Genomic DNA, 12032 nt, shown 5'->3' on the forward strand with positions numbered 1-12032 from the left:
TTACTTTGTACAGATGCAGTTATGCCATATTGCTTAGGCTGGTCTCGAACTCCTGGGCTTAAGCAATCCACCCACCTCAGCCTCCCAAAGTGCTGGGATTGCAAGTGTGAGCCACTGCACCGGGCAGGTTTACAGATTTCTATTGCACAGCACTGCTGTAGACCTAACTTTGAGAAAGTCAGGGGGTGGAGGAACAAGGCAAATGATATCACAAGGAATCAATCAGATAAAACCAGAATGTGGCGCATTTTGAAACTCTTCAAAACGTCAATGTCATGAAAGAAAGGAAAGAGTGAAAGGGTTATTTTAGATTAAGAGATTATGAGATAAAACCAACAATATTTAAACCTTAATGGGAACCTTCCCCTCTCCACCATCACTAAATCAAAAGCCATAGGAAATGTTCTTAGAAGCTGTTATTATTAAAGATAAGCAAGAACTAGATGGTGAAGGTTAGGTTGTGCACTTCAATGAGGACATTCCAGGCAGCTTAAGAGAGGGTTGTTAGTAGGTACGGTTCTTCCGGAGGTTTTGATTGGAAAGTGCGTTGTTGATGTCTTAAAATGTCAAGGTTGGAGTGATTCTAGGTAGTCAGACAAGCTCTATTCCGCCCACTTGGGACAGAGTGGCGCAGGAGAAGGACATTTGTGTTGAGACATCACAGAGCTTGAAGACAGGGTTTGGTGGGTTGTCTCTCTGGACACCGAAGTTGGTCTCAAAGGTCAGAAGTTGGGGTTTATAACAGAATCAGTGATGATAAAATACATAATGGAATTTAAGAAAAACCCCGACCTTAGCTACTATCCTTTTTGTGGTCTTTGCCATTGGTTCATTAAGCTTTAGTTGCTCTCCGTAGCTGTAGGCAATAAAGAATGTTTTGGCACAGGAAAAGAAAAGAAAAGAAGGGAAAAGAAAATAGAAAAGAAAAGAAAAAAGAAAAGGCTGCCTTTTGGAGTTTCTAATGTGGACACAATTCTACTGGAATCAAAATCTCCACCACCGAGCCTGGAAGCCCAAGGCTGATGATGCCGTACATGTCTCTGCAGGATTTGCAGGTGTTTCATTTTTATTTGCTACCTCTTTGAAACAGCTCACTTTCTCAGAGCTTTGAAATTGTTTCTGCTCTATTTCATTTTAGAAACATCTGAAAACCTACCGACAGAGATGAGTTTTATGCCAGCTCTGGGCTTTTCTCCACCCAGATTACACATTTATTGAGAATAGCTATGTTTATAATTTCCATAGAACATGAAAAGATCATTTAAGAAAATTGATAGGCAGGGTGCTGTACACCTTTTATTATATTTGCAATGTATTTCTGACTTGGGTTTTTGGTAAAGTTTCATTATTTTATTTTCAAGGTATCATGCTGGCATGAGATCTGTTTCTTTTTTCTCCCCTGGTCAATGAATTTCAAATCAGATGTTAAATCAGAACTACTGGAATGGTCCTATTTTTCAGTGCTGGGGAAAAGGCATTTGGGAATTCCTGTGTATTTGCCGTAAGAGTTTCTGTGATTCTTGGTGATGTCAGTAGTGCTTCCTATCCCAAAGGGATGCTGCTGTATGAACATGCTCTGCCTCTACAGTGCAGCTTCTGGTTGGAAATCATGCTGGTGTAAACATGTGTTTTCAGGCTATAAGGTTGCACAGTATGAGAACAACCTGTTTCTCTGAGACATGCCTGCAATAGAAACCACTTAGAGGGAAGTTAGCTGGCTGCATGCACAGGCAGGGCTCACAGTGTGGCAGGCCCCTGATTCAGAGTCCCTATGTCCTGGGGACTCGATTAAGCTTATTAGCAGCTTTAGAAACTTCACTATATCAGTAAATCAGCATCAACTAGATACTTAGAGCTAACTTACAATCTCATGATAACCAAATAAAAAGAGTTTTCACCATGGACAAGACTCATCAACAGTGACCGTGCTATTTAAGCTCTTAACTAAGGCACGAGCTCTACCTGGTTTCATAATCTTCGGGAAGCTGGACTCATCATCTGGGGGGTTGCTTGCAGAGGATGACGTTATGTGAAAGGAGCTGCATTGTTCTAAAGGGTATTTCATGTAGGCCTTTCCACCAAGATTAGGTTCATTTTCTCAAATGTGCTACCTGCAGCTCTCCTCTTCCTTCAAAACCATGTCAAAATGAAACACGATGAAAGATACATAAATCGCAAATTGCAAAGAACCATTCACAAGCTTCAATGTTTTAACTTTTACTGGTGCCACATTACCTGGAAAACACCTTACAAATGATCCCAACATACCTGTGACCAATGCTACACACTGTCCCTGGATCTGTCCCCCTCTTCTTCCAGTATAATGAAGTTTAAGCCAGGCACATGGCTACCAAACATAAAGACTAGATTTCCTAGTCTACCTTGCAGCAAGTGATCATGTGGCCAGTGGGATGTGAGGTGAAGTAATGCACACACCTTCGGGGTCATTCCTTCAAAATGAAGGGAAATATATTGTCCTTCCTGCTTTCTGGAGTGCAGCCACCTTGGATCATACAGATGAGGCAAATGCTTGGGGGATGGTCGATGACCAGGGAGAAGGAGCCTGGGTCCCATGCCTTGAATGCCATACCTGCTGAGGCAGTGACATTGATGACAGTTTGCTAAACACCCTCGAGCTCCCCGACTCCCCTCCAGCAGTCAGGCAGAGCTATGTTCAGTTGTGACATATGATTGCTTCTGGGCTGCAGCACACACAACTCTCCAGCCTGATCCTCTCCTCTGAGACAGGTGGGGATGATGGAGATGCAGATGTAGGTAACAGCTCCACATGACACCCCGGTGAACTTGCACTATCTACAATGACCACCTAGGCACCAGCTTGCCCTGCAGTGAATCTGAGTCTTGCCGGAATGCCTCATGGCCCTTTCAGAACACAAGAAGTTGACAGGCTTGTGTGAGCTGCTCTGAGCCCCCCACCCACAGCCTCCCTCTGCCCCTGCTCAGCTGTTATACCCTTTCCCATTGCCTCCTGGGTTCTGAGGAGGTGTGGGGCTTGGTGCACCATCTCTCTCAGAATAAAGCTGCAGACTATAAAACCACATGGTTAGAGGTGGGAATTAGCTCCTCTGCAACGGGGTGTCCTACAACTCATGTTGTATTCACTGGGCCTCTTGTTTCAGAGTCATCCTTTTGGTGTGTGGGACAAGGACTTCTGGAGTGGGCACCTTTGGCTGTGTTTCGTTTCACGGCCTATGTATGTAGTAAACTGTCAAAATCAAAAAGGGGCTTCTTGTTGCTTTCCTGGCTGAATTTGCTAGGGGTTTGGCCGTGTCTCTAAGCCTGGTGCTTGATAAAAAGGCAGCATCAATGTGAATCCTTGCACCACCATTGAATGAGCTTCCCAGAGGAGCAGTCAGATCCACAGCAGCCACTGGCATGAGCAGGGGAAGAACCAAAGAGTGTTTCATTGTTAAGACAGTGAGATTTCAGGGTTGTTTTTCCGGCAACATAGCTTAACTTAACCTGAAGAGCACATTGACTCTTTGTGGAGTAACTTCATGGAGCAGAGCCACCATATTATTCTAGACATGCACACAGGAGAGAAATACAGTTCTACCCTCTTTAGACCACTCTTAGTATTGTTTTAATCACAGCCAATTGGTTCTGTATCCTAATGACCTCCCATGAGTCTTGATATCTCATTTGAGAACTATTCAATAGCAAGTGCTCAATAACTGTTTGTTAATAGAACCAAGGCACGGTAAAGTCCAATGACTTATCTCTCTTTTAAAATAGAGTATATCATTCTGGTGACCAGAGTCCTCTGCCAGATTTCATAATTTTCTCCTGAATCGTGCTGGATTAGCATGGGCAAGTTCTTTGATACATGAATAAATGATCAAATAAATCTCTGTTCATCCACTCATCCCTCCATCCCTCTTTCCCTTCACACTTCTCTCCATCCACCCACCCAACCATCCATCCATCCATCCACCCACCCATCCACCTACCCACCCATCCACCCATCCATCCGTGCATCCATCCATCCATCCAAACAGGAAAAAAAGTATATCTGCCTTCATGGAGCTTATCTGTTTACTAGTAAAGGAGCCAGGGAAATAAAAAAATTTCATTTCTTATTCCCTATTCCCCAGGACTCTTCCATTAGATATAGTCTTCTAACAACATGTAAAAAATTAGGCTTTTATTTTCTTGGTTGCAATCATGTTTATATCATGACTCACTGATACAATATCCCATATCTGATTATACTCAGGAGCCCTAAGTTTCCTTATTTTCATATATATAGATAATCTTTTAAATTATTTAATTATATATATAGATAATCTTTTAAATTATTCTTTTAAAGACAGATAGCTATCGTCTTTTCATATGTCCTACTTGCTATGAGTTTTATTCTCAGGGGTTAACCTTATTTCCCAGTTTTGGGGACATTTAACTTCTGTGTCTAAATGACATATCTTACAGAAAATTCACTCATTTATTTAACAAATGCTTCTAGAGCAGCAATTACGCACCATACTGTTATAGGTGCAAGGGGTATAGTAGTGAAGCAAACAGACAAATCTGCCTTCATGGAGCTTACATTCTAGTGATGCCATGAAGATTAATGTGCCATCCAGCTATGTAATTACAAAGGTATTATGTGAATGAGGCTATAAGGAAAGTATTTTGACCAAATTATTTTAATGCTAGTAAAACTGAATTTAAGGAATTCGTCTAAAATCAACATCATAATTTTTTATTTTATTTTAATTTTTTGTGGAGTCTCACTCTGTTGCCCAGGCTGGAGCGCAGTGGTGCGATCTCGGTTCACTGCAACCTCCACCTTCCAGGTTCAAGCGATACTCCTGCCTCAGCCTCCCAAGTAGCTGGGATTACAGGCACCTGCCACCGCGCCTGGCTAATTTTTATATTTTTAGTAAAGATGAGGTTTCACCATCTTGGCCCGGCTGGTCTTGAACTCCTGACCTCGTGATCCACCTGCCTCGGCCTGCCAAAGTGCTGGGATTACAGGTGTGAGCCACTATGCCTGGCCAAATCAGCATCATAATTTAAACATAAATTTATAATTTCTTTACCATACGCAACCGCAGTAAAAATGTTGCTTAAAAAGTTGATACAGGTTCACATTTTTCTTCAATGAACTTTCTCTGGTTTCTGTAATTAGTCCTATCAAGACGTCAGCCCATTCTCCCTAATTATCATTTCATTTTCTTTCTCATTAAGATTTGCACTCAATATATTTCACTTTTGTGGAGCCCTTGGATCTTAGCTACCATTAATTTCAATCTATATTATGCAAACCATTTCACGAACAAAAATGATCATAGATGATTCTCAAATGAATTTAATAGTTTTGCTTTTGTGTTGAAACCCAAGGATATCTTTTGATGAGCCAAATTGTGACTTTTTAACTTTATGGTGGTAGGCTTATTAGTTATTTCTGACTTAAATAGAAACATCTGAATATTTTGTTCTATCTTTCAAGCTGCATGATGAATATTACCTGGCTGACATTTCAAGTAATATTTTATTTGACAACTTCATATATTTTGATGTATGTATTACTAATACTTCTTTCTCACCAATCCCACTTTATTCCAAATTCTTTTTATTCTTACTGCTTTCTTTCAATACCTAATAAAAATCTTCATTTATAAGGCACTTTATTTCCATTATAAAAAAAGAGAAGAACATCTTTCAAACCACAATGCTGTATTGTGTAATCAAAGCTATAGTTTAAAGGGAGCCGTCTCATGTGCTTTTACCTATAATATGATTGCAAGTCCTGCTCATTATTCACGAGATTAAAATTCCCATTTACAATTAAACAGTAAGAGTCACTCCTCTTTATATTTTGAAAACAACAGAAGGAACACAAAATAGCACTGGCATATGGGTTCACATTTTACATATTTCTCTTAAAATTGGTTAGAATAGGTTAGAATTTTGCTTATTGACATTTAAAAATAATATTTATGAGATAATGTTGATTCATGTTGATCAAAAGCAAATTATAACATTTAGGTAGGATGACCCCATCCAAGTAAATTTTTTTTTTTGGGCAATTTCTCAACATGTTAAATTCTTTAAAAAAATTTTTTTTATGATACTTTAAGTTCTAGGGTACATGTGCACAATGTGCAGGTTTGTTACATGTGCCATGTTGGTGTGCTGCACCCATTAACTCGTCATTTACATTAGGTATATCTCCTAATGCTATCCCTCAACAGGCCCTGGTGTGTGATGTTCCCCTTCCTGTGTCCAAGTGTTCTCATTGTTCAGTTCCCACCTATGAGTGAGAACATGCCGTGTTTGGTTTTCTGTTCTTGTGTTAGTTTGCTGATAATGATGGTTTCCAGCTGCATCCATGTCCCTACAAAGGACATGAACTCATCCTTTTTTATGGCTGCATAGTATTCCATGGTGTATATGTGCCACATTTTCTTAATCCAGTCTGTCATTGATGGACATGGGTTGGTTCCAAGTCTTTGATATTGTGAATAGTGCCGCAATAAACATATGTGTTCATGTGTCTTTATAGCAGCATGATTTATAATCCTTTGGGTATATACCCAGTAATGGGATGGCTGGGTCAAATGGTATTTCTAGTTCTAGATCCTTGAGGAATCGCCACACTGTCTTCCACAATGGTTGAACTAGTTTACAGTCCCACCAACAGTGTAAAAGTGTTCCTGTTTCTCCACATCCTTTCTAGCACCTGTTGTTTCCTGACTTTTTAATGATCACCATTCTAACTGGTGTGAGATGGTATCTCATTGTGGTTTTGATTTGCATTTCTCTGATGGCCAGTGATGATGAGCATTTTTTCATGTGTCTGTTGGCTGCATAAATGTCTTCTTTTGAGAAGTGTCTGTTCATATCTTTTGGCCACTTTTTGATGGGGTTGTTTGTTTTTTTCTTGTACATTTGTTTGAGTTCTTTGTAGGTTCTAGATATTAGCCCTTTGTCAGATGAGTAGATTGCAAAGATTCTCTCCCATTCTGTAGGTTGCCTGTTCACTGTGATGGTAGTTTCTTTTGCTGTGCAGAAGCTCTTTAGTTTAATTAGATCCCATTTGTCAATTTTGGCTTTTGTTGCCATTGCTTTTGGTGTTTTAGACATGAAGTCCTAGACCATGCCTATGTCCTGAATGGTATTGCCTAGGTTTTCTTCTAGGGTTTTTATGGTTTTAGGTCTAACATTTAAGTCTCTAATCCACTTTGAATTAATTTTTGTGTACGGTGTAAGGAAGGGATCCAGTTTCAGCTTTCTACTTATGGCTAGCCAGTTTTCCCAGCACCATTTATTAAATAGGGAAACCTTTCCCCATTTCTTATTTTTGTCAGGTTTGTCAAAGACCAGATGGTTGTAGATGTGTGGCATTATTTCTGAGGGCTCTGTTCTGTTCCATTGGTCTATATCTCTGTTTTGGTACCAGTACCATGCTGTTTTGGTGTAAATCTTTATTAGTTGCTTACGTTTAACTTCTCTCTCTCTCTGGGGCTTTGTTTTTGTTTGTGTTTTGAGACAGGGTCTGGCTCTGTCATCCAGGCTGGAGTACAGTGTAACCTTTGCACTCCCAGGCTCAATCCGTCCTCCTATCTCAGTCTCCCAAATAGCTGGGACTACAGGTGGACACCACCATGCCCAGCTCATTTTCATAGAGACGAGGTTTCACCATGTTGCCCAGCTGGTCTCGAACTCCTGAGCTCAAGCAATCCACCTGCCCCAGCCTCTTAAAATGCTGGGATTACATGGCACTGCACCCAGCCTGAGGCTCTGTTTTAAACCAGCAACGTAGACTACCTGTACTCCAGGTTTTACCTCAGAAATCACAACCATGGCCCTCTCTATAATTCTTATTAAAATATGTATGGTAAGTTCTCTGAAGAAAATACAATCCATTTTTTTCTTACACAGACACACACACCACAGAAACACATGCACACACATACATACAACCTTGGTTCAAACCAGTTCTCCAGAGAACTGTGAATGAGACAACGTTTGTTTGGCCTCATACAGAACTTCCTCAGCTCACATTATTTGACTTTATATCGACTGCGATTAAGTGAGTGAATTGCAAATGCATGAGTATAAAACGGGTCATGGTATTTTTTTGTAAAGATGTTGTCAAAGACATTATCTATGACATCACATACTATTCTCTTTATAAAGACTCATGGGGTACTGAGAGGTATCAAAAAAATCGGGGCCATCCTAAACTTTTATTAATCTTAACGATATCACAATTTTATAATTCATTTTCTTCCTTTTTTGGCATTGGCCACTAGGAATCTTTAATTTTTTGGTATATTCTTGGCTTCCAATCAAGACAAAATGAGATATAATTCTAGAGGATAATCTGACTGTAATTTCTTTTTTTGGGTGGGGGGTGGGGGGATGGAGTCTTGCTCTGTTGCCCAGGCTGGAGTGCAGTGGCGTGATCTCAGCTCACCGCAACCTCTGCCTCCTGGGTTCAAGCAATTCACCTGTCTCAGCCTCCCAAGTAGCTGGGATTATAGGCGCACACCACCATGCCTGGCTAATGTTTGTATTTTTAGTAGAGATGGGGTTTCTCCATGTTGACCAGGCTGGTCTCGAACTCCTGACTTCAGGTGATCCACCTGCCTCGCCTTCCAAAGTGCTGGGATTATAGGTGTGAGCCACCATGCCTGGCCCAGACTGTAATTTCTTAACCATATTTTTTCTTCATCTTGACTTCTCAACTATTTAGCCTAACACTTAAGAGCTTAAGGCTGTGGGCTCAGACGTAACTACTCTAGCTTTGTCATTTACTAGATATATCACTTTGTGAAATTATTAAAAGCTTTCCTTCCTTCCTTCCTTCCTTCCTTCCTTCCTTCCTTCCTTCCTCCTTCCCTTCCTCCCTCCCTTCCTTCCTTTTTTCCTCCCTCCCTCCTTTCTTTCTTTCTTTTCTCTCTCTCTTTCTCTCTTTCTTTCTTTGACAAAGTCTCGCTTTATTGCCCACACTGGAGTACAGTGGCGTGATCTTGGCTCACTGCAACCTCCGCCTCCTGGGTTCAAATGATTCTCCTGCCTCAGCCTCTAGAGTAACTGGGATTACAGGTGTGTGCCCCACATGAAGAACTGGCTGCAGGACAGTGATCCATTAGGTCTACCAAAAAGCAGGGGGACTCAAGGTTCAGCCTAGAAAGAGGGGTCCCTGCCAAGTCTGGCTTTTACCTGTACCCAGGTCCCAAACAGATCTTGGGTTCCCTAAGTGACAAGGCTGGAGCCCAGTAGCAGCCATCAAGAGGGCCAGAGTCATCTCAGCGAGTCAGTGAGCACCTCTTAAAGTTCTTATCTAGGGTAAATGATGAAAAACTAGGTAATGAGGTCCCCCATACATCCCTGTCGAGATGATTTAGTCTAGCTTTAAAGCAGTACAAAAGGGCTTCTTCCACACATCAGCAAGCTTTGTACTAATGTTTCTCAAAAACCAATAATGTCTCCAGCTCTAGCCTCTAATTAACAGGTTTTTAAAAATATACCTTTCCGGCCAGGCATGGTGGCTCATGCCTATAATCTCAGCACTTTGAGAGGCCAAGGGGGGCGGATCACCTGAGGTCAGGAGTTCAAGACCAGCCTGGTCAACATGGTGAAACCCTGTCTCTACTAAAAATACAACATTTGGCCAGGTGTGGTAGTAAGCACCTGTAATCCCAGCTACTCAGGAGGCTGAGGCAGGAGAATCTTTTGAATCTGGGAGGCAAAGGTTGCAGCGAGCCAAGATTGCACCACTGCACTCCAGCCTGGGTGACAGCGCGAGACTCCATCTCAAAACAAAACAAATATATATATATGAAAGATATACATATATCTTTCCTATGTCAGAGCCAAGTTAAAAGGGGAATGGGGCAAGAAACCCTCTTTACCAGAGGACTGGAAGAGAAAGCACTCCAGAAGCCAGTAGGTGTGAGCACATTCAAGTCACTGGGTTTGAGGTGATGGGTCTGTGTCAGCTGTGTCCATCTAGTCATGTGGTTGGTCTGGGCACGGATCAGTTCCATTGGAGAGGGCTTATGGGCTCCTTGGTAGGCCTGGGTGGCAAAACTTGCAGAATCATCCTTCTGAAGGGATCTTGGTCCAAAGAGGCTCCACTTATCTGACAAATTTCTGTCCTTATCTCCACTTCCAGAATCCATGGTGCTGGGATCTGGGCCAGGTAAAGCTGTGGAAGAACCAGAAGTGAACCAGCCTTTGGGCCTCTGCTCAGGGGAACAGTGAGGAGTGCAGCTTGGGGCAGACTGGGCCGATGCAGGCTGCCTCTCTTGTCTTGTTCTCTCTCCACTCTGTAGCTTTAGTTGGTGGAGTACTTCTGCCACTCAAAGGTACTTGGTTTCCTCCGTGGTGAGGCCCTTGTAGGGTGTGTAACCAGCACCTCTCAGCCCTGCTTGTCGCCCAAAATGCTGAGTACTTTCCTGGGTCTGTTTTGTGAGCAGAGAATTCGTGATGATATGGGTAGCTTTAGACTTCACCACTGGGACCGTGCCACACTGTCATGGCAGGGGCGGGTAGGCTGGCTTCTCCTTCCTTCTCCTCGGTGAGGGACTGATACTTGCACTCTGGAATCACTGCCTTCCAGTGGATGCTGCCCGTGTCCGATGGAGGAGGAGTCACGGACACAGGGTCCTTGAGGGCATTATCATAGCTGGATGCCCAGCAGTTTATCCTGATGGGCAGGGACATCTTGCCTAGAGGCCCACCAGCCTCAAGAGCAGGCACTTCTGGTTGTGTTGAAGCCAATAAAAGACTGGAACCCAGGTGCTTTTTCCATATAAAATTCCGAGCTGAGTCCGTGCCACCACAGTGAAATGATGTAACGACTATGCTAACAGACGTTAATGAGGAACACGGTGCAGCGGCTGCAAATTAGCAAAGCTTCCCAGGAGAGTGCATCCAGAGGTTCTGTTATCCTGCTGCTGCTGCCGCTGGGCTGCCTGTGGCCTGGAGTCCATCGCTAAAGAGGTTCTGAGGGCCCACGTCTCCGGAGAGGCTGTGACGCAGTCTGGACCCAAGGTATGGTGAGAGCAGCGTGGACACCAAAGGTCTCCAGGACCCAGCAGACAACACTGCCCTCCTGCTACGGTTTTAAAGGGTGTTCTTCTGGACTCAGCCTTTACATGGTTGCTATAAACATTAGATTATTTTTTAAAGCAGTTACAGATGCCTTTTTTTAAATTTTGAAAGTTTCTGCTTTTTTTTTTTTTTTTTTTTGAGACGGAGTCTCGCTCTGTTGCCCAGGCTGGAGTGCAGTGGTGCGATCTCAGCTCACTGTAACCTCTGCCTCCTGGTTCAAGTGATTTTCCTGCCTCAGCCTCCCGAGTAACTGGGATTACAAGCGCCCCCCTCCCCACCACACCCAGCTAGTTTTTGTATTTTTAGTCAAGACAGGGTTTCATCACATTGGCCAGACTGGTCTCAAACTCCTGGTCTCAAGTGATCCACCCACCTCGGCCTCCCAAAGTGTTGGGATTACAGGCATGAGCCACTGCAACCTCCACCTCCTGGACTCAATAAAAACTTTTTTTTTTTTAATTTCTACTTTAAACTTTAAACTTTAAAAAGTTTAAAGCAGAAACTCCAGCCTGGGTGACAGAGTAAGACCCTGTCTCAAAAAAAAAAAAAAAAAAAAAAGAAAGTTTCTGTTGGGGGAGAGGAGATTGGGGCGTCATACTCTGCCATTGTGTTGACGTTGCTCTATTTATTTTTACATTCAAACTTTCTTTTGTAATAAAATATATCTTGAAAGGCATCAGTGGTGGTGTGGCTTTATTCATTTTTAGTTTGAGAATGTGCACATTTTCTTCCTGATATTTGGCAACTTAAAATTATCAAAAAGCTTAGGACCCGGTTAAGGGAGTTTATTCAAGTGCACTGTGAGGGTGACCATCACCAAAGAATGGTGATCAGTGTTCCTAGTGTTCTTGTGTGGGGAAAAGTGAGGGTCACTTATGAGATCAAAAATGGAGGTGCTGAACAGAATCACATTTTCCATACAGAGGCTAACATCCAGATAT

At 42.5% G+C, this 12032-nt stretch overlaps 1 pseudogene; it reads right to left on the reverse strand.

Annotated features, from left to right (window-relative positions):
- The window catches only part of LOC105553723, a 13760-nt pseudogene extending 3008 nt beyond the window's left edge, over window positions 1–10752 (reverse strand).
- Between the last annotated feature and the right edge of the window lie 1280 nt (window positions 10753–12032).

This window comes from Mandrillus leucophaeus, unplaced genomic scaffold (assembly GCF_000951045.1).
Source record: "Mandrillus leucophaeus isolate KB7577 unplaced genomic scaffold, Mleu.le_1.0 Scaffold604, whole genome shotgun sequence".
NCBI lineage: Eukaryota > Metazoa > Chordata > Mammalia > Primates > Cercopithecidae > Mandrillus > Mandrillus leucophaeus.